Source organism: Pseudorasbora parva, chromosome 19 (genome assembly GCF_024679245.1).
Source record: "Pseudorasbora parva isolate DD20220531a chromosome 19, ASM2467924v1, whole genome shotgun sequence".
In the NCBI taxonomy this organism is placed as follows: domain Eukaryota; kingdom Metazoa; phylum Chordata; class Actinopteri; order Cypriniformes; family Gobionidae; genus Pseudorasbora; species Pseudorasbora parva.
The window spans coordinates 6,204,586-6,219,968 of NC_090190.1; the positions used below are offsets into that span (position 1 = coordinate 6,204,586).

Here is a 15,383-nt window from a genome sequence, read left to right on the forward strand (position 1 = left end):
CCGTAACGGTCCCGGATCGAGTTGACACATGACATCCTGATGTGACGTATAATGACGAGCGATCTCCGCTTCGGCGCGGATAGTAAGGAGCTCCGTGGTCTCGACTTGTGTCCAGTTTGCGCACATTTCTGCTTGTTTAACTTTAGTTTCTTTTGTATACGAACACTCTCTGCGTTTAAAACACGACTAGCTCTTCTGGCACTGCAGGGTTGTATTATCGAAAAAACAAGCTCTAGGAGTCGCACGATAACTACGTACACATTGCGGCATTAGTTTTGGCTTTTGTTCACACAGCACTCGCCCCGGGTTGAATCCCACAATGTTACTAGGTCCCCTACCCGGGTTCAATTCGGTAATCAATTCCGGGACGTGGTTGCTTTCACACAGAAGGCGACCCGGCAATGTTCCGGGAATATTGCGGGTCCGACGTGCAGTGTGAAAGGGGCTTATTATACTGTATAGAAAAAGCAGCAGTTTTAATACAGCAGGGTCACTTTTGAAAATATATTTTGATAAAGAAGTTGCATCTTGAAGCTTGTGTTAGTTTAGGCATAGTTTACATATGAATCGCCATTGTAATTGAAACAGTCAATATGGGAACACTTTGTAACCCCCCCCCCCCCCCCCCCCCCAAAAAAAAAAAAAACTATTAAGATAGGCCTATGCTCAACCTAACCTGCTTGTGGAAGCTTGTGCTGCGTAACACAAGAATGAACCTAATTGGTTCTTACAAAAGCTCAAACATGATGCATAACACAATAATAAAGTTCAATCAATCAATCAATCTTTGGTTCTTGAGGAAGCTCAAACATGTTGTGTAACACAATAATAAAGCTCAATCAATCAATCAATCAATCAATCAATCAATCAATCAATCAATCAATCAATCAATCAATCAATCAATCAATCAATCAATCAATCAATCAATCAATCAATCATTGGCTCTTGAGGAAGCTCAAACATGTTGCCTAACACAAGAATTAACCCCACTGGCTCTTACAGAAGTTTAAACATGCTGCATAACAAGAACCTCATTCATTCAATCAATCAATCAATCAGTCATTGGTTCTTACAGAAGCTCCTGCTGCAACACAAGAATGAACCTCATTGGTTCTTGCTGAAGCTTGTGCATAACACAAGAATGAACCTCATTGGTTCTCGCATGTCAAGCAAACATGTTATTGAGGTGATAAATGTTTATATGTGAATAAACCTGGTCATCATATAAAGTTATTGTGTCTCTTTTAGAAATTTGGTGTTTTAGAAATTGAGTGGACTAAACCACTTAATCCATATGGATTAGTTTTATGATCTCTTTTTTATAAACTTTTTGAGGCGTCAAAGTGTTGCATAGCTGTCAATGGAGGGACAGAAAGCTCTCTTTCATCAAATTGATCTTCCGAAGAGAAATGTCTTAGTCTAAATGGGAGACGAGGGTGAGTCATTAATGACATAATTTTCATTTTTGGGTGAACTATCCTTTTAAGTATACTTATTATTTTCCTAATTATAGTCTAAGTCTATATTTGTTTAAACTAAGTACGTTTCAGAATGAAGTCGCGTTCTTCTCGGGAAGTAACCATAGCAACAGTTCAGGTCGTTTTCTGTCGGACAGTGCACTGACAAATCACAAAATTACAAGCCATTATCAATCACGCGTGTGTAGTTTATTTTTCTTTAAAAGGTCTCTCACAAAAATATCAAAAACTTCAGAAAAGTCGCCAAATTATTCTTACACTATGTGACTGTAATATGCTAATAGCTTCGAACAGATTCTAGGAATGTAGCCTACAATATGATGCTGCTTCATATTTTTGTGTTAACCGTCATACATTTTAGATTATTTGCTGAATAGCCAATGGGGCTCAAAATGCTGTCTAGGAAGGCAGCTCACTAGGTTTTGAAACACAGCCTAAATGTGTCTTTGAGCGTGATGGAGCCCGCTGTCAGTAATTCGAGGAGGAGCCCACTCGCCGCTCCACATGCTCGGCGCGAGATGAGAAGAGAAGAGGGGCAGTTAGATGCACTTGGATTACCGGCTGCTGAACTGAAACGTCTCCGCTCATAAAAATATGTAAAACAGTGACGTTTCTAATCACACGTATTTTTAACGAGTGGATTTTCTCCTCAGAAGGAGATAAAACACAAGATGCAGTAACAGCATCACTTATTTTTAGTCCCAGACGATGGAATTCAGTTTGAGAAACCCAGTGTGAGAAAGTGAAGTACGCACAGGATTTACATTCTCATCCTCATAAAGGTAAGATCTACATTTTATTATTGTGGCGCTCTATTGCCTCATTACCTCCATATGATATATTTGATATAATATAGGCTATATACAATTCTATATACATCAAAAAATTAAATTTGTATCGCATTATTTGGTTTCTGCTTATGTGGTGCTTAACATTGATTTTTGATTTATGTTAGCCATAGTTTTTAAATTTGTTAATGATTTTAATTAAAAAAGGCTCTAAAATGTGCACGATAGGCTATAGCTAAATAGTAAATGTCGACCTGGCAACATTTGTTTAAATAATTGCAGAAAAAAAAGTAAATTCATAATTTTCTGGGACATGTATTGACTGAACTTAAAGCCATTTGAAAACATGGTTTGAGCTCTTTTATCACCTAATCAATTATATTGTAAGAGTGCACATGACAGCATGGCTGTGCTTTATAAAAATATTTAAGTGTGAGGACTCCAGTCTGATAGTGACAGATACTGACAGGGAAACTGACAGTGATAGATGCTGCGTACATGGTCTAGTTAAAGTTCTTTTGGTTATGATTATGACAACCACACAGTTTCATCTTTTGTGTTGAACAATGGCTCGTTATAGAACCCATTTACGGGAAGCAGTGCTTCTAGGTTTCTGTCTCAGTTATGGCAGGAGGATTAAATTGGATTCGCCACTGTTTGTTCCAATGATAGGATTAAGAGATGCAACTGGGAAAGCTAGAAGAATGATGAAACAAACCATTGCAGATGTTGCTTTTACAGTTCCATTATTAAGTAATGTGGGTCTTTTAAAAGAAAGTGTGTGTTGTGATGCATGATCTTTTTTATTAACAATGCATGCTAAAGTTAAATCTCAGATAGCACCGAAAGTACCAAAGACACAAAGCAGCAATGGCTTTCTTTGCAGAGATAAGGGTTTTTTGACCTGTAATCAAATAGTACAAAATGCATTATATGAGTCGGGCTGAGAGCAGAGGTGTAGAGCTAGATATGGACAGAAGAGTGATTTTAGATACCGACTGCTTGCGGGTTTCCTTTCTGATCAGCCTGACATGAACTTCATCTCACACAAGAAAACAAGGAAACCAAACACGAAAGTGAATCACCATAGAGAGTGAAAACAACCATGTTAATGTAGGACTATACCAGTTCATGGGGTCATGGACACTCACTTGTGGAGCTCTGCTCCTAATTCAGCTAATAGCTCATGCATTATTCATTAGTGTGTTTGGGAATGTCCTAGGCATGTCTACATGTCCGCAGTGCCTAAATTATTATGTGAAGGTAATCTACCAGAAAAACCATACTTGCCACAGACCTAATGGGCTTTTGTAGAGTAGAAGAGTAATACTTTACTTGACTACGGTATCTATTGTTGTATAATTGAAGCCTTTTTTAGCATAAGCAGATGAATTATGAATTTTATAGTACTTTGCAAGAGAAGAAACTGAATATACTCCCCTTGAAAGTGAAGTATATTTTATAGTTACATAAATTGCAGAGCTTGTAATTAATTACTTTTTCTGTTGTTTATTCAACATTGATGGTGCATTATTGTTATACAAATTATGCATTTTAATGCGCTCTTCATGTATGATGTAGAATACTGTTTTTCTCAAGTTGTCTTTTGATGATTTAGATCAAGATGAATTTAGATCAAATATATTTCTGTAGAATAATCTCCTTAAAGGGATAGTTTGCCCAAAAACTAACATTCTGTCATCTTGTATTCACTCTCAAGTTGTTCCAAACTTGTATGAGTTTCTTTCTTCTGCTGAACACAAAAAATATATATATTTTGAAGAATGTTGGGAACCAGACAGTTGACGGCACCTATTGACTTTCATTGGGGAAAAATACTATGAAGTCAGTGGCTCCCATCAACTGATTACCTTTTTTTTTTTTTTTTTAAATATCTTCTTTTGTGTTCAACAGAAGAAAGAATCTCATACAGGTTGGGAATAATATGAAAAAAGGGTAAACTCAGCATATTCCATCCAAGGTGGTTTCCATCAAAAAAACATGCTTACTTTTAGACAAACCACACACTTATTAAACCAAAAACGTGAATGATGAAATGGTGCACAATCCCTTTAAAACGGTTAATGCTGTTCGATCAGGTAGACTTTGATTTAATTGGGGCAAGTTTGCAATACACACACTGTAAAAATAAATAAAAAATCAGTTCTCCAAATGAGAATTTTCTAGTGACTGATCACATCTAAATGTTTCAGTTGGCAAAAAAAATATGATCAGTCACTAGAAAATGTTCACTTGGAGACATACATTTATTTTATTTTTTTACAGTGCAGACAGGCTTATGTTCATCCATACTTATTGTCTCACATGAGGTGTAATGTACTGTATCAGTAGGTGGAGCTAAAGTACAATCATGTTCCATACAGCGATCTAGAGCCTTCCACTACAGAGAGGCATTTAGAAGACTGCTAGGCATGTGCTGGGCCATTTTAAACATTTAAAGAATTATGCAAATTTATACACTAAAGTTTAGGGTAAGTAACTCCCCCCCCCCGAAAAATAATATACTTTCATTCAGGAAGGACGCATTAAAATGGTCAAAAATGACATTAAGGTAATTTATTTGTTGCAAAAGATTTATTTAAAAAAAAAATTCTATTAATAAAAGAATCCTGAAAAAATGTTATCAGTTTCCACAAAAATATTAAGCACAGGTTTTTATTTTATTTTAACACTGATGAGATGTTTCCAAATTCAGCTAGTTATTTTACATTATAATAATATTTCACAAAATAAAAAAACTGTTCTACAATGCATTATAAATATTCATGAGTAATGTCACATGCCCTATTTATCATGATTAAGTTCATTTGATGGAAGGCATTTTTTTCACTCGGATATTAATTATCATGCTTGTTTAAACTGAATTGATTTTAGTATTTTTAAATGAAGCATGTCACATGAACAGTAGATGCGCCCGTTCTCATAAGCACTTGGGCGTGAATGAGAAAATCTTTTTTTTTTTTTACTTTCTCAGAAACAGGTTTTTACAAAATTGTGCTCGTTCACTCAGAGATAAAGGATGTAGAAATTGTACCTTTAGGGGTACAACAGCTTGTCACTGGGCCAGTACCCATAAAAGGACATCTTTGTACCTTTTTTTACTCCTAAAAGGTCAATATTAGTACCATTGAGTTCAAATATGTACCTAAAGGTACTATTATTAACTTTTTTTGTGGTTACAAAAACATTACAAATATGTCCCTTTAAGGGTACAGGCCCAGTGACTAGCCATTGTACCCCTGAAGGTACAATTTTGACACCCTTTATCTCTGTGTGTTAAAAAAGCAAGTCAATAAAAGCAAGATGGTTTCTAAATTAAGCCTCACAATAAGCTTGTCCTTTTGTCCATGTCCACAGTTAATTCGATTTTTTCTCTCTCACTCTCATCTTCATCAATGTGACGTGCTAAATTCGGTTAATGCAATCTTACTTCATTTTTGTTCTGGTGGTCTTCACTGCCTGTTCTCATTTGCAGCCTATTTGGTCTTCTCTATTTCTTTGAGTGGCTCTCAGTTCACCGTCGACAGGCAAGCAGAGGTTTTCGGCAGGCAATGCATAGGAGCTCTCTCTCTTTTTCCTTCTTTCTCTGTGTAATGGGAGTGTTTGGCATCACATGCTTAACCCACTGCCTTTGTGTCAATGGCGTTTGCTTTGCTAAAGTTTTTAAATACGCAGAACAATCGTAATTGCTTTCCCGAGAAGGTGAGGCTGTTTGTCGAAGTGTTTTACAGCTCCATTTATTGCTGAGGTTTAGATATCATAAAGTATAAGCATGTCAAGTGCTTGTTCTTGGCATGCTACTGTATATTAAACTAAATATTTATGATGTTATGTATTTTGATGTACAATAGCAATTTAGATTTTGTTTGGCAAAAATGCAACATACCTCTTAAAGAGATGAGAGTTCACCCCAAAATTATAATTTCCTCATATTATTTTAAACCTGTATGACTTTTCGAAAAAATTATATATGCTGAAAAATGCCTTGGTGCTTTTTAATCCGTACATTAAAAGACAATGTGGTGTTTTAAACTCCAAAAACAGTATCTGCATATCCATAGTCATACAGGTTTAGATTGACATGAGGGTAAGTAAGTAGCTAAACGATGACAGTGAACTATCTCTTTATTCTATATGGTTTCATCTTCATCATGTTGGACACTATTGGAAAAAGAAGAAATGTTATGGTGCTTGACTGGAGTAAAGTACTTTAGTAATGTTTTATCATATGGTCACGCTTAGATGGGACATAATATGGGACAAGCATATTGAACTGTTTGCAGTCTCTGCGGAGACACTGTCAGGCTGCCATATGTGTTGTGTAATGGACTCTATAAAGCTTTTATGTAAGGTTGAATTGATTTGCAATGACTGACAGGTCTGGCAGGCAGGCGAAGGCAAAGGAATACGTTTGACTGAGAAAATGAGCAAACACTGATCATATGAGCATTTATAATTCGCATTGATGTTCATAAACAACCAATATTCAAAAACATATTATGGTTCATTAATTGTGTATGTGAAAAGCTCTTCGCTTGTAAATCCAAACGAATTCCTTGATAGGCTACATAAAAATATTAGTATATTTACAACTTGATTTAAATGTTTGAAATGTTAGTACCTTTATCTTTATATATTTCTCTACAAATTTTTTATGAATGCCTTGTTTGTGCCACTCAATAAAAAAAGGGCATTTGGACTTTTTTATTTCTCAACATTTTTTGAATCTTCTGACTTTTTCCCAGAATTGAACTTTATATCTCACTATTGCGCGTTTATCTCTCACAATTCTGAGAAAAAAACTTTATATCTGAGATATAAACAAGAATCTCGTACGTCAGAATTGCAAGATGTAAACTGCAGGAAAAGTCAGAATTGTGAGATAAAAAGTCACAATTACCTTTTGTATTTTTGTATTCCGTGGCAGAAAAAAAAGCTTCCATAAGTTTCACTATGTTCTTAAATTAAGGGTAGGTTTCCATCACAACGATGTACTAAAAACGTTTTTTTTAAATGTGTTTTATAAGTAGTATGAGAAAAAACTTATATTGAGTTATTATTAGATTAGATTTTTGTCAGTGCCTAGCAGTACCTTATACAGTCGTATCTCTCCCAAATAAAAATGTCTTTGTTAATCTTCATAATCTCTTCCCAATAGAACTGAACTACTTATATTTCGGCAATTCTATTTATATTACATTGATTCATTCCAGGATCGTGTTTAGCAAGGCTGACAACACCAGATGCTGTTCACCAACTTCAAGTCATGTAAAACTGAGAATCAAACACTTCCAAGCGTCATTTTCAATGCCACAGACTCGAGACATAGGAAGTCTTTTCATGTGGTGAACAAAACTTTTTCTGGCTTTTCAGTTCTCAGTGTGGAAAAACAAATAAGTGCGTTTATATTGTCTGAATAGGAATTTTAGTCTTTACATAATCTGCACAGACTGTTATTAGAATATCATACGATTCACAGATATATATATATATATATATATATATATATATATATATATATATATATATATATATATATATATATATATATATTTTACATAAAACAGGACAAAATGATTTATGCCTGAGATTGACAGGAATTAGCTAAGAAAAACCTACAGATGGTTGAGAAAAAAATGTCCTCCCCCATCTACTGCACACACTAACTGGGGCAATTCAGAATTTGTACCCATTTGTTTAAAGCTTTTCCTTCGTTGTTTTGCTGCCAGTTGTGTTAAGACTCTCTGGAGAACAAGCAGCACATTTTCTCAGCAGGCAAAGACAGACACAGCTGCGCAGGCTTTAAATTTAACCTCATAGTTGGCTGTTGATAAAAACTAAAAATGATTTATAATCCATGTGGTGAAAATTCACCATATGAACCGGATTGACTGTATTAAGTATAGACATAAAATACTTGCATAATTTATATATTCCATTCAATTTTTGGATTCTTGCATAAAGGTGAAAAGTTAAATTAGTTAAGAAATGCATTAGGCTCTAATTAATTAAATTCTATATTTACACTATATCTGTATATAAAAATATCAACTGTAAACCTTTTTTTCTAGATGTTTTTTTTTTTTGTATTAGGAGGCTATGTTTTAAGGGTTTATATAGAGTAGACTAAACCATGATATGTCAATTGTCCCCCACCTTTTTGAACATAATCTAAACTTAGGTTGTAATTAACGAATGCTTTGGAATACAGACCATAGGTCTCTTTAAAATAAAAAAAGACTTACTGCAAAAGCGAAAGCACTTCAAAAAATATAAGTGTAAATATATATTGTACCATATAATTTGGACTCTAACATTGCTAAATATCCAAAGCTATATGTCTAACCAACTTGTGTTTTTATAACCAAATTTGAAGTTGATATAAAAATAAAATTGAGCCCACTAAAAGATTTTAAGTACCTTTTTTCTCGGTAACACAGTTTAATTTTAAAATGGTTTTCACAGGGTGAATTTTAAATGTTTAATACTTAATTAATGGTGATATTAAAAATTTTGATAGGGGAAAAAAGTGCGACAAGTATCTCTGACCAGGGTCTCTGACAGTTAACAGGCTTCTGATATTTGATCATATGATATTAAAGGGCTAGTTCACACAAAAATGAAAATAGTGTTATTACTTACTCAATCTCAAGTTGTTCCAAACCTGTATGAGTTACTTTCTTCTGTTGAACACAAATGAAGACATTTTAAAGAATGTTGGTAACCAAACAGTTGACAGTAGTCTTTGACTTCCAGAGTAGAAAAAAAAACACTATGGAAGTCAAAGACTACCAAAGTCAAAGTCAACTGTCTGGACATTTTTAATGGGCAGGCAATGGGCTCCGAAACGTTTGTGATCTGGTCAAAAATGCATGTGATCTCATCATATTGGTCATCATAAACGATAATCTGTCCCACTGTAAAAAAAAAAAAAAAAAAAAAAAAAATTGAGAAAACTTAAAAGTTTAAGGTAACCAGCTGCAGAACATTTTTGAGTTTTCTCAACAGAGGGTCAATAGTTGTAAAAACTTTGTTTGAGTTATCTCAACTTTTTTCTCATTAAATAATTGAATACACTTTAAAAGCTGAATTTGTCATACAAAACACAAGTTGGATTTTTTACAGTATATCAATCAATCACTGTGCTAAAAAACTGTTTTACCTTGAAACTGAACTATTTGAAGGCTTGCACATATACTTGCACAATACACTGATGTATATTTGATGTATGTCAAAAAGTGCATCTGTCTCACCAGGCCACTTGTGATCGTACCACGCAAGACTGACGTTAATAACTGATATTAGCAGGGTCAATGTTGCGTAACTACTGCTAAATGAGGGATGATGTAATTTATAGCCAAACCAGAAAAACATTAGGATCTTTTTGGGTGTGCACATTTCGAATGCACCTGGGCACATTAACGTGTCTCTGCAAACATATACAATTCCTCTGTGATTTATCATTGATACCCAGGTGTTCCAATCCCTTCATGGCCACAGGTGTATAAAATCAAGCACCTAGTCATGCAGATGCTTCTACAAACATTTGTGAAAGAATGGGTCGCTCTCAGGAGCTCAGTGAACTCAAGCGTGATACCGTGATAGGGTGCTACCTGTGCAATAAGTCCATCTGTGAAATTTCCTCACTACTAAATATTCCATGGTCAACTGTTTGCGGTATTATAACAAAGTGGAAGCAATTGAGAACAACAGCAACTCAGCCACGAACTGATAGGCCACATAAAGAGCAGGGTCAGTGCATGCTGAGGCGCACAGGGCACAGAAGTCGGCAACTTTCTGACGAGTCAATAGCTACCGACCTCCAAACTTTATGTGGCCTTCAGATTAGCTCAAGAACAGTGCGTAGAGATCTTCATGGAATGAGTTTCCATGGCCAAGCAGCTCATCCAAGCCTTACATCACCAAGTGCAATGCAAAGCGTGGGATGCAGGTAAAGCATGCCGCCTCTGGACTCTAGAGTGGAGATGTGTTCTCTGAGCGACCAATCACGCTTCTCTGTCTGGCAATCCGATGGATGAGTCTGGGTTTGGTGGTTGCCAGGAAAACGGTACTTGCCTGACTGCATTGTGCCAAGTGTAAAGTTTGGTGAAGTTGTTTAATGCTTCAGCATTCCAAGACATTTTGGACAATTTCATGCTCTCAACTTTGTGGGCATAGTTTGAGGATGTCACCTTCCTGTTCCAACATGACTGCGCTCCAGTGCACAAAGCAAGGTCCATAAAGACATGGCTGAGTGAGTCTAGGTTTGGAGGAACTTGACTGGCCTGCACAGAGTCCTGACCTCAACCTGATAGAACACCTTTGGGGTAAATTACAGCGAAAATTGTGAGCCAGGCCTTCTCTTCCAACATCAGTGCCTGACCTCACAAATGAGCTTCTAAAAGAATGGTCAAAAATTCCCACAAACACACTCCTAAATCTGTTGGAAAGCCTTACCAGAAGAGCGAAAGCTGTTATAGCTGCAAAGGGTGGGCCAATTCCATATGAAACCCTACGGATTAAGATTATGATGTCATTAAAGTTTATGTGGATGTAAAGGCAGACATCCCAAAACGTTTGACAATATAGTGTATATCCAAAAGTATTGTTGAGAATTCTCTTTTATATGGCAACCCATTTTTTGGTTGCCCCTTCCATCTGTCTCATCCATTTGGGAGGAGTAACGTTCACATATTGTATGTGAAGCAACAAGATGCATTTGTTTTATCTGATCAGGAAAAACTGAGTAAAAATACCCCCTACGGAGCAATCCCACATTGCCCTGGCTTCTTTGATTGAATATATGATAAAAATAAATAAATAAAAGCTTGGGTTGTAAACTGATTTAAATGAGCCAGCAAAGCAGAGGAATAATGAACATGCAGAAGTTTCCTATAGATTCCTGCCAACAGTCCTATTTTTCCACGATTCATATTATAGACAGCCTCCTAGAAATTAGCATATGAAGGGGCGTTTTGTACCTAGAGCATGTGCACTTTTCATCCATGACATTTAATGAAAAGTCACAAACTAGATTAGAGCTGCGTTAGACCGTAATTGTACATTGCATAGATTTAACCCCACGGGTGGTAAAGTATGGTGTATGGAGTATGGTTTCTGCATATGTGAAGCTACTATTGTTCATCCCACTGCGTGCAATGGTTTTCCATGCTTGGAAAATAAGAAGGAAAACAGAGCAAATTTGGAGTCATTAAGCATTACTTTGTGTTTGATTTACCTCTGCCCAGAACATCCATTGACTGCCTGCGATGTGCCTTGTCTGTCTGCTCCCAGAAAGCTATTTTGCTGCTTGTGCCCCATTATCTGATTTATAGAGTTAATGTTTGTTCCATTAACCAAAACGTATCCACTGCCAATTTAACTTTTTAAATGCCTCTGTACAGATTTAGTGTTGGGATTACTATGGGTTTTTCGTACCTGTTTGCACAATGATGGTCTTTATTCAGCCATGTCTTTCCCAGCAGTGTTTGTAAAGCCCCACCATGTCTAACCAATTACCACTACTGTTGAGCACATCCATATTACTTAAATTCCATATTTCTATATATCTTGTAGTCAGTTTTATCACCTGGAGCAAGAGTCCCTGCTGTTTCCAAAGCTATTAAAGAAAACATGTTTGACCTTTTCAGTAATAAAGCTTTAGCTTGTCTTTCCTCCAAATTTTTTTTTTTTTGTAATTTTGATGTAAAATCAGGGGGGTACATTTTTTTTTTTTAACTGAATCCTGAAAATCCAGTTATTCCACCAACTACGTCTGGAAAACAAAAAGACAGATAATTTTTCTTGACAGCTGAAATGTAAAATTCTAGGAACCTGAATGAAAATGACTGAATGAATACTCGACATGCCAGATAAAGCAGCATCAGTCTTTCCTACTGCTGTTAAAACCATTTAATGCATATCTATACAATAGAAGTCATTTTTATCAGATGGAAGCCAGTTAAGGTCAGTGAAAAATGTCAAAACTGTCAGAAATGTGAGACTGCTTCACATAGATAATCAAAGTTTAATTCCCATTTGTTTGCATTGCAGCTCACCCAAAGCGAACTACAGCCTCAGAGAGAGAAATGTTACTTAATATTTGATAGTCTGCCAGATTGAAATATAAATGGTTCAACTTCATTTACATAAAAACTCAGATATTCCTGATTACAATTACAAAAGTCAGCAGGATTAAATGAGTGCAGGTGAACTGCTGTCCTGGTTCAGACATGACAACGGGTTCAGAAAAATGATCTCATCATTTCAAAATGTATCCAATCTCACATGCCTGAATTAAAATGTATAATATTCCCAGTGGTTGGACATATTAGTTGAAAAGGAAATTGAATTTCCTGAACTTACACAAATATTTGCTCTTTAAAATAATTCAATAAGACATTTATCGGAAGACATTAATTAGACATTCTTTTTGTTACATTTTGGTAATTAAGCATATTTTACAAATTAAACCAGATTGAAAACTAATTAGACACTGCAAAAAATGGTTTTCTTACTTAATATTTCTTTCTTGTTTTCCAGTACAAATATCTAAACATTCTTCTATACATTTAGATATTTAGTCAGTGGGGTAAAAATTAAGTTGTTGAATTAAGTTTTTGAAAGATATTTTTTCTGGTTTTAAGGACAAACTCACACCAGGAAATAACTTGCACCAGCGCAGGTGTTAAAAAAAATTACTGTCAGGATTTCCTAAAAGGTGTGGACAGGGTTATTTTTGCAGCTGAGCTTATGGCATATGCATTTGTAGGAGTTTCCCTTTCAGATGCAAAATACATGGGAGAAGAGCAAGGTGATTTACTAAGGTCTGCGCTTGTCAATTTACCTGTATTTGTTCTATCATTTACTGCCCAAAAAGCATGTGTTTGCGCTGCTCTTGGTCAATTGTGCTGGTCATTATGGATATAATCCGACTGCGCCTGCGTTCTTTAACCCTCAAGCCTCTTTCATAGCAGCCTTTAATTGGTAGGTCATGACAAATTTGGGCACGAAGTCTCAGGTGTGTCCCCAATTTATTTATTTTTATTTTTTATAAATGTCACATCACTATCTTCAGTAAAATAAAAACGATCAATTCATGTATTGTGTATTTTTGAATTTAATTACCTCTAAAAGTTGGCCTGGATGCCAGCCGAACTCAGTCCTGCCCACAACATTTGAGCCCGGGCAGTTCGGTCTGGAGAAATTATGCCCAAACCGAATGGTGTTTGGTGGTGGTGGTGGTGGGGGTGGGGTGGGGGTGGGGGGTGGGGGGGGGGCTTAAATTTTGCCTGCTTAAATTAGGATTCCTGGGTCTATATATCACATAATTGAGGTTGCTTCAACCCGCGGACATGGAGAACCAGTGGAAAAAATTCAGATTTTGCAACACAGTGTAGTTGAGTTCTGTTGACATTTGACAACTAACCGCTCCGTTGCTCTGATTGGTTGTAGTTCTATCCAATCAATGTCTTTCCTGATTCGGTTGAAACACGCCCCATAATCACAGCCCAATGGAGCCGTTTCAGACTCATATTCTGAGTAGAATTGAGTATGACCACGTCTATCTAAAAGTATTATATTTTTATATGTAATATTTATTTTATTTCAAATTATTCCAGTAAGTTCAGACAGCCAAAACAGCATTTTTTGGAATTGCGCTCTCACGCTTTACCGTTTAGTAAATCTATCTTAAGTCATTTTGCTTCCCAAGTAAATGTATCTTGACTTAAGAGTTAAGAGACTTAAGTCTCACTCTCATCAGAGACTTATTTTACATCTTGTAAAAAGGGGCATAATTGGACCCCTTTGAAAGTGCCCCTCATTATCTGTTCTGGCCAATAGGTGGGGCTGTCAGTCGGCAGGTTTCAATAAAGCGTTATTGATTCAAATAAGGTAATAATAAACATGTTCATAAACATGTTTATTTGAGAACATATGCATAATAACTGGGCACACTTTAAAATGTGACCTTGTGCATGTTTTAATAATAATGAATCTTAATACATACTGTGAAATTAGCCGTTTAATCCCATATGGAGGTGAGTGAACTGTAATTGTGATTGAGTATAACACTCTCAATTGAGCTAAAACTTCTATGTGAGCTTTATGATGTTCTCCACTTCTACAGTGAATTATTTGTAGAAGCGCATTATGGTGAAAGGCCTCCAAAGGAGCCCTATGGGGATTATGTGAGATGATCACACTGAAAATCACACTGAAAACGCAGGTATGACTAACAGCCCTTGTTTAAACTGTGACTGCTACTTCCTGCTTTGCTTCTTTTTTAAGCTACGAGATGTTCTTCTAAGAAAGTCTGCCTCTGCAGGAAACCGTGCCCTATGAAACGTAAGTCCTTCTTTATGTTCCCCCAGAGTTTGAAGGAGTTTATGGTACCAGAGGCAAGCCCAGTCCCAAGTTTTTTTTTTTATAAGGGAGAGGAAATGCATGAGCTCACAGTATGCCATCTCGGATAAAAGTGCCTTGAAATTTAGCCTGACTCTGCAGAATTGCTCCACGCCTGCTCTTATTTTCTCCTCTTGACAGCCTGGCTCTCCAGCTCCATATCCGTGTCTGTTCTCTGTGTTCAACTGCTGTGAACAGAGGGGTCAGAGCGACTGAGATAAAAATCAAGGGCTGTCTGAGAAGGTCAGATGCCATGAATTGAAGAGGAGAATGTAACACCTTCCCATTTTGTTGGAGATAAAGTGTAGATATCTTAAGTGTGCTGGCGTATCACTGGTGTAGACACTCAAACCGAATAAACTATACACTCTCTAGAAATATCGGTCATAGTGCAAGGTTATCACTTAATTTGTTCCAACTAATCGACTTTAACCTGATATCAGTGCATCGAGGAGTTCAAAGGACTGGGCCATTACTAGGAGACCTGTTTTATTGAATTAGGGGTTGCACTTTATATTACAGAAAAAGTATACTGGTTAATATAAGGTAACTACATGGCTTAGTACTTAGTTATTACCTAGTTATTGCAATTACTATAATAAGTACATAGCACATGGTGAACAGGACAGTAAAATAAAGTGCTACCAAATTAGGTTTCTTTAATAATTAATAAATTATCAAGATTAATGAT

General features: G+C 36.2%; 1 protein-coding gene across 1 annotated transcript in view; it reads left to right on the forward strand.

Annotated features, from left to right (window-relative positions):
* The first annotated feature begins 1,997 nt into the window (after window positions 1–1,997).
* Window positions 1,998–15,383, forward strand: part of calcr (calcitonin receptor) — an 82,718-nt gene continuing 69,332 nt past the window's right edge. The window contains exon 1 of the mRNA XM_067425496.1: window positions 1,998–2,260. The gene's annotated coding sequence lies outside the window, so the exon portion shown is untranslated. The remainder of the gene's footprint in view (window positions 2,261–15,383) is intronic.